General features: G+C 47.8%; 1 long non-coding RNA gene across 3 annotated transcripts in view; it reads left to right on the top strand.

The window, feature by feature from the left end:
- The first annotated feature begins 1,403 nt into the window (after positions 1 to 1,403).
- The window catches only part of LOC141096842 (uncharacterized), a 36,370-nt gene continuing 24,244 nt past the window's right edge, over positions 1,404 to 13,529 (top strand). For all 3 annotated transcript variants that reach the window (XR_012233795.1, XR_012233794.1, XR_012233793.1), the window contains exon 1: positions 1,404 to 1,487. This is a non-coding gene — a long non-coding RNA (uncharacterized lncRNA). The remainder of the gene's footprint in view (positions 1,488 to 13,529) is intronic.

Below are 13,529 nucleotides of genomic sequence, written 5' to 3' on the forward strand. Positions count from 1 at the left end.
GTCTGTTGTAGATCCTCAGGTTCTTGTAGGGTCAGTGCTTCTTGTAACTGTTTACGCTGAGAGCGTGTGGTCACCATAGTTGATATGGTTGGTTCAACGGGTAAGAGAGCGGCGGCTTTTGCTTGCATATCCGCAAACATGTTGCCAACAGTCTGTGGACTGGTCCAAGGACCGTGCGCCTTAACTTTGATAGCAGCCACCTGAGTAGGTAATTTGATCGAGTCCATGAGGGTTGTAACAGCTTCAGCATTTTTCACTGGGGTTCCGGCAGTAGTAATAAACCCTCGATTGGCCCATAGAGCCCCAAAATCGTGAGAAATACCAAATGCATACCGTGAGTCCGTGTATATATTAGCCCGACTGTTCTTGGCCATGCTAAAAACAGCATTTACACAGGATTATCTACGCAGAATTTCTTCCTGCTTTGATATGAGCCTCATCCATGACGAAAGAAGAGTTTGGGGTTAAAACCAATAAGCAAGATATCGGAATCCATCCGAGTGCAGCCATACTAAAAACGGCATTTATACAGGATCATCTACGCAGAATTTCTTCCTGCTTTTATCTGAGCTTTATCCATGACGTAAGAAGAGTCTGGGAAAAATCTACAAGCAAGATATCGGAATCCATCCGAGTGCAGCCATACTGAAAACGGATTTATACAGAATCATCTATGTAGGATTTCTTCCTGCTTTTTATATGTGGTGGACCTTGATCATTTTTCACAACGGTTTGGTTCAGAATATAGTATCTTGGGATTTCCAGACATTTTTTGTCGGTAGTTTGGTGATTGGTAATTTTGTACATTCTTTGTAATAATTATGCACATTTAGTATGGGACATATTTTGATGGACATTTTGAAGTGTTATGCATGTATATTTGTCCTTTCAAATTTTGTGAGAAGAGTTAGTGGGTATTTCCGCGATACTTAACATCATATTTTTATATCAAATACTTTCATATTGTGAAATCCCTTTGCTCAGGTTATTATAGTGATTATGTTTACGCACAATGATCATTTAGGCTTTACAATGACTAATATACTGAATTTCGCTTCAACCGTTTAGTTATGTGGGCCAATGATATGAGCAGTATGGGGTTGGAGTGCGCATGTGCGGTTCGGCACCCTCCTGACATGCGTGCCGTGGGCAGTTACACTGACGGTGTTCGTCCCTCATCATCAACTGGATGATGGGGGATAGGAGGCTGTTCATTATGACCGCGGCAGGATGTCTTTTAGTGAAGTGGAGTGGAGCGCGATCGGCACATGCGCCATACAACCATCCCTATAGTGCTTTTTGAAAGGGTTTGATTCATTGGCTGAAGCATGGAAGACAGATTCTTTTTGATTGGCTGAGGCTGGTATTTAAACTCAACACACCCATTGCTTAGACACGCCCCCCGAGGAAGCTGGGAGCGAAACGTGCATGTCGGGGTGGAGGGATTTTTCTCCCAGGGGACTTCTATTAATGCTGCCAGGATTCAGGTAATGGCCTCAGTAGCTTTAATGCTAACTAGTTTACATAGGTATACCATGGATGTTATTATATAACTTTGGTTTATCTGAGCCGATGAGCTTGTGCTGTGTAGTCATTATACTCTGCATGTTTGAGTAAACAGCAGACATTTATAGTATAGCTTTCCAGGAGTATACATCAACTGATTGCTTATTAGCTATGAGGTTCTATACCATGCAGCAGAAAAATACATGTAATGGGAGTTGCAGGTCCCTCTCTTTTTGCACTGATCTTGGAAACTTGTATGTCTTTTAATGTTTTGATATTTGTATTAATAAAAGTAATTATATTTTACCATTTGAAATGCTCTGGTGTTGATCTGTACTCCAATTGGAGGTGATCTTGGATTTTTGTACTTAGGCTACTTTCACACATCCGGTGTGTGGGGTCCGGCGGCGTGCGGCGAAAAGCCGGGCCGCCGGATCCGGCCTGCAGCCGTGACACCGGATGTGTGTGCGGCGAGATGATACGGCTCATTATTAAAGGAGCCGCAGGACAGAGGCAGCCAATGAGACAGCTGCTGAAAGGGAGGGGAGGGGAGGAGAGGGGAGGGGGGTGGAGAGAGAGAGACATGGGGGGTTAACATTAGTGTCCAGGCAAGAGAATCTCTCTCTCTTGCTGGGCACTTGTGGGGTTAACCCCACAGAGAGATCTCTCTCTCTCTCACCCAGACACTGTGAGTGTTAACCCCACAAGTGCCCGGCGAGAGAGATCTCTCACAAGTGTCCGGGTGACAGAGAGAGATCTCTCTCTCTCTCGCCGGGCACTTGTGGGGTTAACATTCACAGAGTCCGGGCATGCGCTGTGGAAAAAGCCGGTCCGGCGCTGCAAAAAAACGTTACATGGAATGTTTTTTCCAGACGCCGGACAGGCTGTTTTTGCCGGATCAGGCAAAAAACGGATACGCCGCATAGGTATCCGGCGCGATGCGGCAATAATGAAACTGAATGGGGGAAAAACCGGATCCGGTGGCAACCGGCGCCGGATCCGGTTTTTACACTTTTCGCCGCATCGCGCCTGATGCTGAAAACCAGATGTGTGAAAGAGGCCTAAATTTGTGGTGAGCATTACTATTGATAATTTGGCTAGGGTAGTAGTAATTGTTCTTGGCCAATGTACATGCAGTAGACAGAGCCTGGAGTTCTGCTTCTTGTGCTGACCGTGAGGGCGGGAGTGCAGCTGCGTGCACTACAGTGTCCTCTGGTAACAGCATATCCCGTGTGGAATCTACCAAACTCATCAGCATATCTTGAACCATCCGTGTATAACACCAGATCAGGATTTGGAAGTGGATTCTCACTGACATTTGGTGGAGTAGCTGTTTCTTCAGTCAGAAGTTGGGAACAATCATGTTGGAGGTAATCCTCATCACTGCCATCTTTCCTTATAGTTCATTATACCGTCTTTCAAGGCGTTGTAAAGGGGTTGCATTATGCGGGATGCATCCGGTATCCACTGACAACAATAAGTGCATAGTCCAAGAAAACGCTGGAGTTCAGTTTCATCTTTTGGGAAAGGAAGGGAGCTGATAGCTATTTTTCTTTCTTCTGCGAGGTGTCTGACACCCTGAATGAGACAGTGACCCAAGAATATCACTTGACCAAGGCAGAACTGAAGTCTTGAGGCCGAAACTCGACAGTTCAGATCTGCCAGATACTTAAGGAGGCTAACAATGGCAACAATCCCAAAAGACACCTGCTCATATTTTTTTTTTTTTGCAAACTGGTTGGGACTGTTTTGGGCCCCTTGTGGCATAACTGTCCATGTTAACTGTCGTCCCTGCTAAGTGAATGCAAATAGAAACTGGCAGTCTGGGTGTAACGAAATGCTAAAGAAGGCATTGGTAAGAGCAATAACTGTAAACCAAGCAGCATCCTGGGGTATTTGGGACAAAAGAGTATGTGGATTAGGCACCAGGTTTGAGAAACACTTTTACTGGTTCTACAGGCATTTTCCCTATATCATTTTGCCCTTTTGACCAGAGTTTAGATAGTATCTCTGAGAGGTATGGGGTGAGTCATTGATCCTCAGGCAATATTGGGGGTGGATCTGGGCCTTTCAGGGCCATCATAACTGTTGGAAGGGCATGCAAAATACAGATTTCTTCACTGTCTTCATCTACATGGGGATTATATAACGTAAGAGCCATCTGACCATCATCTTGGAATTGTATTCTGGAGCAGAACTGTGATAATGAATCTGCCCCTAATAAATTTACTGGACATGTGGGAGAGATCACACGAACTGAGCAGTAACGAGAATTAGCAGGGAGGGGCTGAGGAGCAGGGCTCCCACTAGCTGAAGTCTGAGGGGGGGGCAAGAGTTTGCTGTGTGGGCTGAAGGGCACACTGTGTGCTCGCAGCTGCGGTGGGGGCTAGAGACTGCTGGTTGCTCTTTTCTTTTTTTTTTCTCTCTCTCCTGAACAGAGCAGGTTAAAGTCTTCTGAAAACTTTTTTTTTTTTTTTTCTCCTCTGGAGCTGGTAAATGGAAGGGGTGGATACTCAACTACTAGCAATAACGGGGAATAAGGCTGGCGGCGGATTATAATAGGTGCCGTCAGCAGAGGTGGGGACTGCTACTCCCGGTCTCCTCGTACCACAATTGTAACAGACCTCTCTCCACTGAGGATTAGTAACTCTGCATACAGCACAGAGCCACCCGGCAGGATCATAGGGTGGGGGCATACTGAGTTTTGGTAGTCCAGGATACATCGGTGCCTTAGGGTTATGGGGCACAGAGCTTACAGTCGGGAGGAGAGGCTTGATTTCCTGGGGAGGGACCTTATCATCTAGCAGGGAAACTTCTTGTTTCAAATCATCACTTTTAACTATTTGCCTGACACATTGTCTGGATCTTAGTTCCTTCTTTAATCAATCACTTCCTCACACCACAGTCACTTTCTTGAACCACAATATATCCCGTCTTTGCCATAATAATAAACAATTTTCCTTCTTCAACATAGCAGTAACAGAAACAATCAGAATTCACTTGCTGTTCAATGTCCACATAACTTTCATTATACAATTCATGTGCCAAGCCACGGATTTCCTCAGCGCCTTCAAGTAATCCATCATCAGTCAACCTTCCTTTATTCTTTTTAACTCCTTCATCCCATAGCGTAGGCTGCAACCTCCCGCCCTTAGGAAATCCCAGAATCGAAAATATTTTTCCTGCATTCCTGACAAATTTCTTTCCTCGTCTTTGAATCATAAGACTAACAGTATCTGATCCTTCACACAATTCCAAACTTTTCTTTTTCTTCCACAGAAACATAATTCTCTCCTTTAGAGCCAAACATCCTGACTTAAATTGTGCACAGATCTGGCTGCCATTTCAGTCTCTGTTCCACCGGGTCATTAATCCCCCTCTGGTATTGCCCAAAATTCGCGGTACTCAGTGAAAGGAGGAGGGCATCTCAGACTATCCCTCCAGACACCTCTGGTTATATATATATCTATCTATATATACCTGAGTTACGTATCCTACCCAGTCTTCGATCACTCACCACGCCCGATTACTAATAATGATCGGGAATTTCAGGATATTTTGACTATAAAGAGAATCACAATCACTGGTCAATCCGGGGTGTCCATCCCTTATGAGGTACGGTTCGAGCACTGGGCCCCCAACGGGACTGCACCTCTATATGATTCCACCCATGAATCACCCCACCAGGGGACAAACCTCACATCCTCTTTGCAGCAACAAGCACAGGAAAACCACACCAACGGTCAGTCTGAACAGTATAACTGCCAACTTACCGTGGTTGCCGTGGGGGGGTGATCAGTCCCAATTTTCCAGCACCTGTGTCCGCTCCGAGGGTCCTTTGTGTTGTTGTCCTCCGGGGGCAGAGGCGTCCCTGTCTGGGGGCCCCACGTTGCGCGCCACTGTCGAGGTAGCTATTTAGGGAGGGCTAAATTAACCCTTCACGGTTGAGCCAGTGATGTCCAAATTATTCCAGTGTTGCTAGCAACTCAAATGACCACACAGAGACTGGGGTCTCTGTACGAGAGGATCGAGGCAGATCACTAAGCCCCTTTATTTTAGTCACATCTTTTATAATCTTTTGTAGAGTTGAGCAACTTTTGGTTTTTTAGGGTCGAGTTTCGTTTCGTGAAACCAAAAGTCGGGTCGAGCAAGATCGGCCGATTATAGGGAAAAGTCGGGGTCGTCCCGAAACACGAAACCCAATGTAAGTCAATGGGGAATAAAAGTCGGCAGTGAGAGGAGGACAGGAAACACACGTACAGTGCCCATTTGAATGCCAAAAGCATCAATTCTTCTTACTTAAGCTTGTCAACCTTAATTAACTTCATAATACAAGTTACGCACTGAAAAATGGGGGTTATTTGGCTAAAGTTGTGGGGGGTAGGGCTGGCTCCAGGTTTTCATGTGCCCTGGGCGAAAGAGCGCCCCTTTAACACATACCACAACTCATCATGCTCCTATACTGCAGAGAAATAGCGGTATAGCACAATGAAAAATACTTCACTTTTTACATCTCATGACAAGGCCCATCTATTTCTCCATACAGAATCATTGGTCCCATATAATGTTTGAAACAGTATATGATGAGCTCCACATAATGCTACAGTATATGTTGGTCCCCATGGATGAAGCTCCACTGTCTTATGGGCCCAAATAATGCTCCAAACATAATGGGCCCCATTTCTAATGCTCTAGTGTATAATGGGCCCTGTAAATGCTGCTCCAGTGTCTGATGTCCACCTTTGGAATGTTCCAGTGTATGGTGGGCCCCATCTATCATTCTCCAGAGTATAGTGCTCCCCAAAAATTGGTGTCCCAACATTGAAAACAATCAAATAAGTCTCCTCGCTAGGGAATCCCTGTACTAGTCTGGACTCCTCGTCGTCCCCATCTTCCATCTCACTGCACAGTATTTCAACCTTGCAAGTGCTGTGATCCTGAGCAAGCAGGGGGGGCCCACTCGTTGGCGACGGCACTGGCACAGGGCCCCTGATAGTACGGTGGTGTGTCTGATGGCGGGTGGGCCGAACCTGCACTTTCATCTGCAGCTTCCTCTTTGTCACCGTGTAAGATGGAACTGTATATGGGAAGGGTAACCTGAGTTTCATCAGGGTCAGATTCAGGCCGTGTAGCGTGCGAGGGGAATGTAGTGGTCTGGGTCAATGTACCAGCAGATTCATCGAGCAGTGGCTGGGCATCAGTGCACTTGTGTCGCCCCAAGGAGTACGGTCGCCACAGTGGCATTACCTTCCTCCTAGGGAGTGTGATATCATGCTTGGGAGCAACGAAGGATCTCTCTAGCTGGTTAACTGATTGGGCGGCGTTATTCCCACGAGTCATGACCCTCCAAACAGCGTTCATGAAGGCAAAGTGTTTGTTTTACGTGGGCAGTATGGTTGCAAAGCTGAACCTTAAAGGAATGTCCAGAAGGGCACCACCAGGAGTGGAGCCTACGGTTAAATTCGACTCCACCTGGGAAACCTCAACCATGCCAGCTACAGAAAAGATGCACACATTGCAAGCTTAATTCCGTTAACGAACGAGACTCCGTCATGCCCCGCGGTCCGAGTCCGGCTTACTAGAGGGACACGTGAGGCTCTGGCACATGAGATTGGCCAATAACTGGTGTGTCATGCCCTTACATGTCCGTGGCTGCATGTGCGCTACACTGAAAAGGCCAGCGTTTGTCGCTTACAGGTGCAGATAACCCGCTGAACAACGTTAGTGATGGGGATCACTGATTACAATTATTACCCGCGAACGATGATTTCCCAGTAAGTGCAGGTCAACCGCAGTTCCGGAATTAGGCCTAACCGTCATTCCTGAAAAAATGAAAAACTTACGTGTGCAAACCACAGGTGCTGTAGCTTGCTTAACAGCTCGCCAGCCGATCTCACGCCCACTATGGATTACACGTGATTGCACAAAGGTGAGAAAGGGTACCGTATCCCCGGATAACATGTATGGATAGCGTACACATTCAAAATATATGTCTATACATCAGGAGGCAGGCTCAGATGGTGTTAGGCCCAGTATGGCTTGCACGTGATTGCACAAAGGTGAGAAAGGGTACCGTATCCCCGGATAACATGTATGGATAGCGTACACATTCAAAATATATGTCTATACATCAGGAGGCAGGCTCAGACGGTGTCAGGCACAGTATGGATTTGACGGCCCAGACTACACAGCGGAGGAGCAGGGAGAGGTAAAGATTGCAAATGCTGGGGCCCTGCCCAAGCAAGGGGGGCCCACTCGTGGGCGTCGGTACTGGCACTGGGCCCCTCATAGTACGGCGGTGTGTCTGACGGCGGGTGTGCACCACCACCGTCAGAGACACTTGATTGCACTATGAGGGACCCTGTGCCAGTGCCCGCGCCCAAGAGTCGGCCTACCCACCTGTCCAGGGCAACGGCACTCGCACGGTGTCGTGCGCTAGGTGGTGACCCCGGCCATGGGGGGGGGGGGGGAGGCAGCACAGTTAGGGAGTTTTAGAAAGTGGCATATGTTGATGTTGGACATTCAGCTGATGCAAAAGGCGAAATAGGTCAAGTCCCAGGAAGAGGTGGACCAAAGCAAGCCATTTTTCTGTCACCCTATGTGTCATCAGGGGAAGGTGGGACAAAATCCTTGGAAACCCATGCATGGTTCATTTTAATGAAGGTTAGATCATCCACATTTTGGGTTGACAGACGGGTCCTTTTTTCTGTCAGGATTGATCCAGCTGCACTGAAGACTCTTTCCGATAGCACACTTGCAGCTGGGCAAGCGAGCTCCTGTAAGGCATATTGTGCCATTTCAGGCCAGGTGTCCAGTTTAGCGGCCCAATAGTCAAAGGGGAATGACCTGTGTGGGAGAACATCGATATGGGAGGAAAAGTAGTTTGTAACCATAGTTGACAACTGCTGTCTCCTGTCACTTTCCATCGATGCAGTATTACCAGTTGTGTGAGCGGTACTTGAAAAATCAGTCCACAACATTGTCATGAAACCCCTGTCTCCAACGCCACTTCTGCTGTGTGCACCATGAACACCTCTGCCAAGCTGCCCCCGTCCCGTACGGCTCGTGTGAGAACCATCACCGCTGCTGTGTGCTGGGAATGCCTCAAGCAACCGATTTACCAGAGTTGCTTGTTTATTAGCCAATATTAGGTCAAGGTTCTCCTGTGGCATGATGTTTTGTAATTTGCCTTTGTAGCGTGGATCCAGGATGCTGGCCAACCAGTAGTCGTCATCGTTCATCATTTTGGCAATGCGGGGGTCCCTTTTTAGGATCTGCAAGGCATAATCTGACATGTGGGCCAATGTTCCCGGTGTCAATGATGCACTGCGAGTGCTGGTTGGAGGAGCACTTTCTGGCAAATCCACATCCCTCCAGTCACGCACAAACCCTGTACCAGACCTTGCCACGCCAACATTTTCACTTGCCCCACGAGATGCATCCTCCTCCCCTAAATAATCATCCCCATCATCCTCCTCCTCCTCCTCTTCTTCCTCCACCTCGTCCAGGAGAGGTCCCTGAGCAGACAATGGCTGAATGTCATCAAGGATTCCCTCTTTCTCTTCCTCCTCGTCAACATTGGCTGCAGACGCCTGCTCCTTAAGGTGCGTCAAAGTTTGCATGAGCAGACGCATAAGTGGGATGCTCATGCTTAGGATGGCGTCGTCTGCGCTTACCAGCCGGGTGCATTCTTCAAAACACTGAAGGACTTTACAGAGGTCTTTCAGCTTCGACCACTGCACACCTGTCAACTCCATGTCTGCTCTCAAAGTGCCTGGCCGTGTATCCTCCCACAAATGCATTATGGCCTGCCTCTGCTCGCACAGCCGCTCCACCATGTGCAGGGTGGAGTTCCACCTTGTTTCAATGTTGATAATGAGGCGGTGGTTGGGAAGGTGGAGCAATCGCTGCAGCTTCTGCATACGAACGGAGTGTACAGGCGACCGGCGGATGTGCGCGCACAGTCTTCGCACCTTCTGGAGCAGGGCTGTTAACTCCGGATAATTTTTGAGGAAGCACTGCACCACCAGGTTCAAGGTGTGAGCCAAGCAAGGTATGTGGCTGAGTTTTGAAAGGGCAATGGCTGCCACAAAATTATGGCCGTTATCACTAACTACCTTGCCTGCCTCAAGATGTACACTGCCCAGCCATGACTCAGTTTGTCGCTTCAAGTACTCGGCCAGCACCTCGGCGGTGTGTCTGTCGCCCAAACACATCATCTGCAACACAGCCTGCTGACGCTTTCCACTAGCTGCTCGATAGGGGGACACCTCGTGTGCAACAGTGGCAGCTGCAGATGGAGTGCTCGTACGACTGCGCTCTGTGGACGAGCTTTCGCTTCTGGAGGAGGAGGAGGAGGAGGGTCGAACGCCTACAGCCAACTGTTTCCTATACCGTGGGCTAGGCAGCACTGTCCCACCACCGCTGTCCCCTGTGGACCCTGCATCCACCACATTAACCCAGTGCGCAGTGATGGACACGTAACTGCCCTGGCCATGCCGACTGGACCATGCATCAGTTGTGAGGTGCACCTTTCCACTCACTGACTGCTTAAGTGCATGGACAATGCGGTCTTTTACATGATGGTGGAGGGTTGGGATGGCTTTGCGAGAGAAGAAGTGGTGACTGGGTAGGTCATAGCGTGGTACTGCATAGGCCATGAGTTCGCGGAAAGCTGCGCTTTCCACCAACTGATAGGGCATCATCTCAAACGAGATTAGTTTGGCAATGTGGGCGTTCAAACCCAGTGTACGCGGATGAGAGACTGAGTACTTTCTTGACCTACTCATAGTGTCTGGGAGGGTGAGCTGGACTTGAGAGCTGCATATGGTGGAAGTAGCGGTGGACAGGGCGGACTGAGAGAGGGTTGATGATGGTGATGGAGTTGGTGTTCTTTCTGATGGCCTAGATTCAGTATTTCATTGATATAACAGTGGGATTCCCTGACTGCTGTGGCCTTGCAACAACACCTCAACATTTTCTGCTGTGCTAACCGGTGGGCTTACAGTGGGGGAAACAATGTAGCGTTGCTGACTACCTTCTTTGTGATCAGTTGCACATGTGGCACTTGAGGTTTGGTGTTGTGTCCACGCTTGCAAGTGCATGCTGGTTAAATGTCTAAGCATGCAACTGGTATTCAAATTTTTCAGATTTTTCCCTCGGCTAAAGGTCTTTGCGCACTTCTTACAGATAACCTTGGCCTGATCATGAGGATTTTGTTCAAAAAAGTGCCACACTGCACTCTTCCAACTTTGGCAGACATTTTGCAGCCTAGCACGCTGTGATCTTTTGACCCTCTGGACAAGCTGTCTAGCAACTCTTTTGATTTTTAGAACCTGTCTTTGGAGTGCTCCGGTCCTGCCAGATAACAGCTGTTGCGATGTCGATGTCTGCTGTGGATGCTCCTCATCTGAGCTATTGGAAGCAGCACCCTCTTCCCCCAATGGATGCCAATCTGGGTCATCCATCACCTCCTCTTCAATGTCATGTGCACCTTCCTCTGTGTCACCGTGTATGGTGGTATAGTGTGCGGGAAGGGGCACCTGAGTCTCATCAGGGTCAGAATCTGGCTCTGTACACTGCGAGGACAATGTAGTGCTCTGAGTGAATGTACCAGCAGAATCATCCATCAGCGGCTGTGCATCAGTGCACTCCATGTCAGATTCATGTTGGCCTGGGTAATTCACCATTTCACTTGATAATCCAGGCATGGTATGTGAAAACAGCTCCATGGAGTAATTAGTAATATGGCCTGCGTCATCCTTCAATCTTGGTTGGGGTGAAGGACACAAGGAAAGGTGTGGTTCATGAACATGAGCCTCCAATGACGACTCAGTGCTTTTACTTTTTACAACTTCAGAAGAGGAGGCGATAGAGCTGGAGGCTGAGTCAGCAATGTAAGACAAAACTTTTTCCTGATGCTCTGGCTTTAAAAGCGGTTTGCCAACTCCTAGAAAACTAAGCCTTCGAAGCCTTATGGAGCCAGACGATGACGCAGGCTCAACACCTCCTGCATTCGGTCCTATTTTGCTCTTGCCACTACCATCAGATCCACCACCATCATTACCAGCTGCCAAGCCCTGCCCAATTCCACGGCCTCTTCCACTAGCCTTCCTCATTTTTTGTAGAAATGTAGACAAAATTCAACAAACTATATAGTAATGTAAAACAAGGTACAAGGTGTCTATAGGACAGGGGAGATTTTGAATTTCTGCTCACACTAGTGGACACTGGACACTTTTGGATTGTGTGAGGCCCACTGAATATCAGAGCGCTATGTCACAGGCTCGATGGCACAGGTGTGAAAAAAGTGACTACAGGATCACAGAGATTTTGAATTTCTGCACACACTAGTGGACACTGGACACTTTTGGATTGTGTGAGGCCCACTGAATATCAGAGCGCTATGTCACAGGCTCGATGGCACAGGTGTGAAAAAAGTGACTACAGGATCACAGAGATTTTGAATTTCTGCACACACTTGTGGACACTGGACACTTTTGGATTGTGTGAGGCCCACTGAATATCAGAGCGCTATGTCACAGGCTCGATGGCACAGGTGTGAAAAAAGTGACTACAGGATAAGGGAGATTTTGAATTTCTGCACACACTAGTGGGCACTGGACACTTATGGATTGTGTGAAGCCCACTGAATATCACAGCGCTATGTCACAGGCTCGATGGCACAGGTGTGAAAAAAGTGACTACAGGATAAGGGAAATTTTGAATTTCTGCACACACTAGTGGACACTGGACACTTTTGGATTGTGTGAGACCCACTGAATATCAGAGCGCTATGTCACAGGCAGAAATTGGCTAGTGTATCACAAACTACAAGGTGTATGTAGAATTGGGCAGAATAGGAATCTCCCTAGAGTGTAGGTCTGTGAGAACGGAACAAGTCCTCCACTTATCCTTCCACAGTGACACACAGATAGCTTCACTGTGGCCGTGATAACAGCCGTTACACGGTACTGAGAGGAGCGTGCACGTACATGGCTGTCCGGTGTACGTAAAATTGTCAAGCTCCGTGTTTTTTAAGTATACGGACTGACACACGCTGTCTCTCTATAGTTTTGAATGTGATCAAACAGCAAATATATTTAACTGTTTGAAAGCTAGACAAAACTAGTAGGTGCAGGTCTGTAAGAACGGAACATGTCCTCGACTTATTCTCACAGAGTGACACACAGATAGCTTCACTGTGGCTGTGATAACAGCCGTTACACGGTACTGTGTGAGGAGTGTACACCGCTGTATGGTGTGAAAAAATGCACGCTCAGTACCTCAGCAGGACAAAAAAAAAATTGGGATTGCTTTTAAAAAAGCAGTTTGCAGAGCAGTGGGTAAACAGCAATGCAGCTGTCAGGAAGCCTTAGAAGGCAGCCTAACAACCAACACCGCTGATCCACCACAATATAGCCTCCCCTTGCACTGCACACACAGTGACTGGTGTGTTGTACAGGCAAAATCGCTAGCAGCAGAAGCAGTTTTTTTTCTTCTTTCCTGTCTAACGCTCTCCCTACAGAATCAGCAGCAGCAACCTCTCCCTATGCTAAGATCGGCAGAAGTAAGATGGCGGTCGGCGTGCACGCCCTTTTATAACCCCTGTGATGCCCACCAAAGCAAGCCAATCACTTGCATGCCCTTCTGAAAGATGGTGGTGACCCCTGCCTATGTCATCACGTTGCCCACAGTGTCCGTGGATCCTGATTGGCTGAAAGAGCGCAAAACAAACTTTTGAAACGCGACTTTGGCGCGTAAGTCGCCGACCTCGTGGCCGACCTCATCCTAGGGTCGGGTTTCGTTTCATGAAACCCGACTTTGCCAAAAGTCGGCGACTTTTGAAATATTTCGACCCGTTTCGCTCAACTCTAATCTTTTGCTTAATTATGCAAGGTTCTCAACTACCAATAACATCATGGTAATGCTTCACTTTGTAAGCCAATAATATTGCAAGAAAACCGGAACTGCATATATGTCCATACCTAAATAGCATAGAAAGTGGTATAATGGCATATTCT

This window comes from Dendrobates tinctorius, unplaced genomic scaffold (genome assembly GCF_039654945.1).
Source record: "Dendrobates tinctorius isolate UK_male_01 unplaced genomic scaffold, ASM3965494v1 ptg000079l, whole genome shotgun sequence".
Taxonomy (NCBI): Eukaryota; Metazoa; Chordata; class Amphibia; order Anura; family Dendrobatidae; genus Dendrobates; species Dendrobates tinctorius.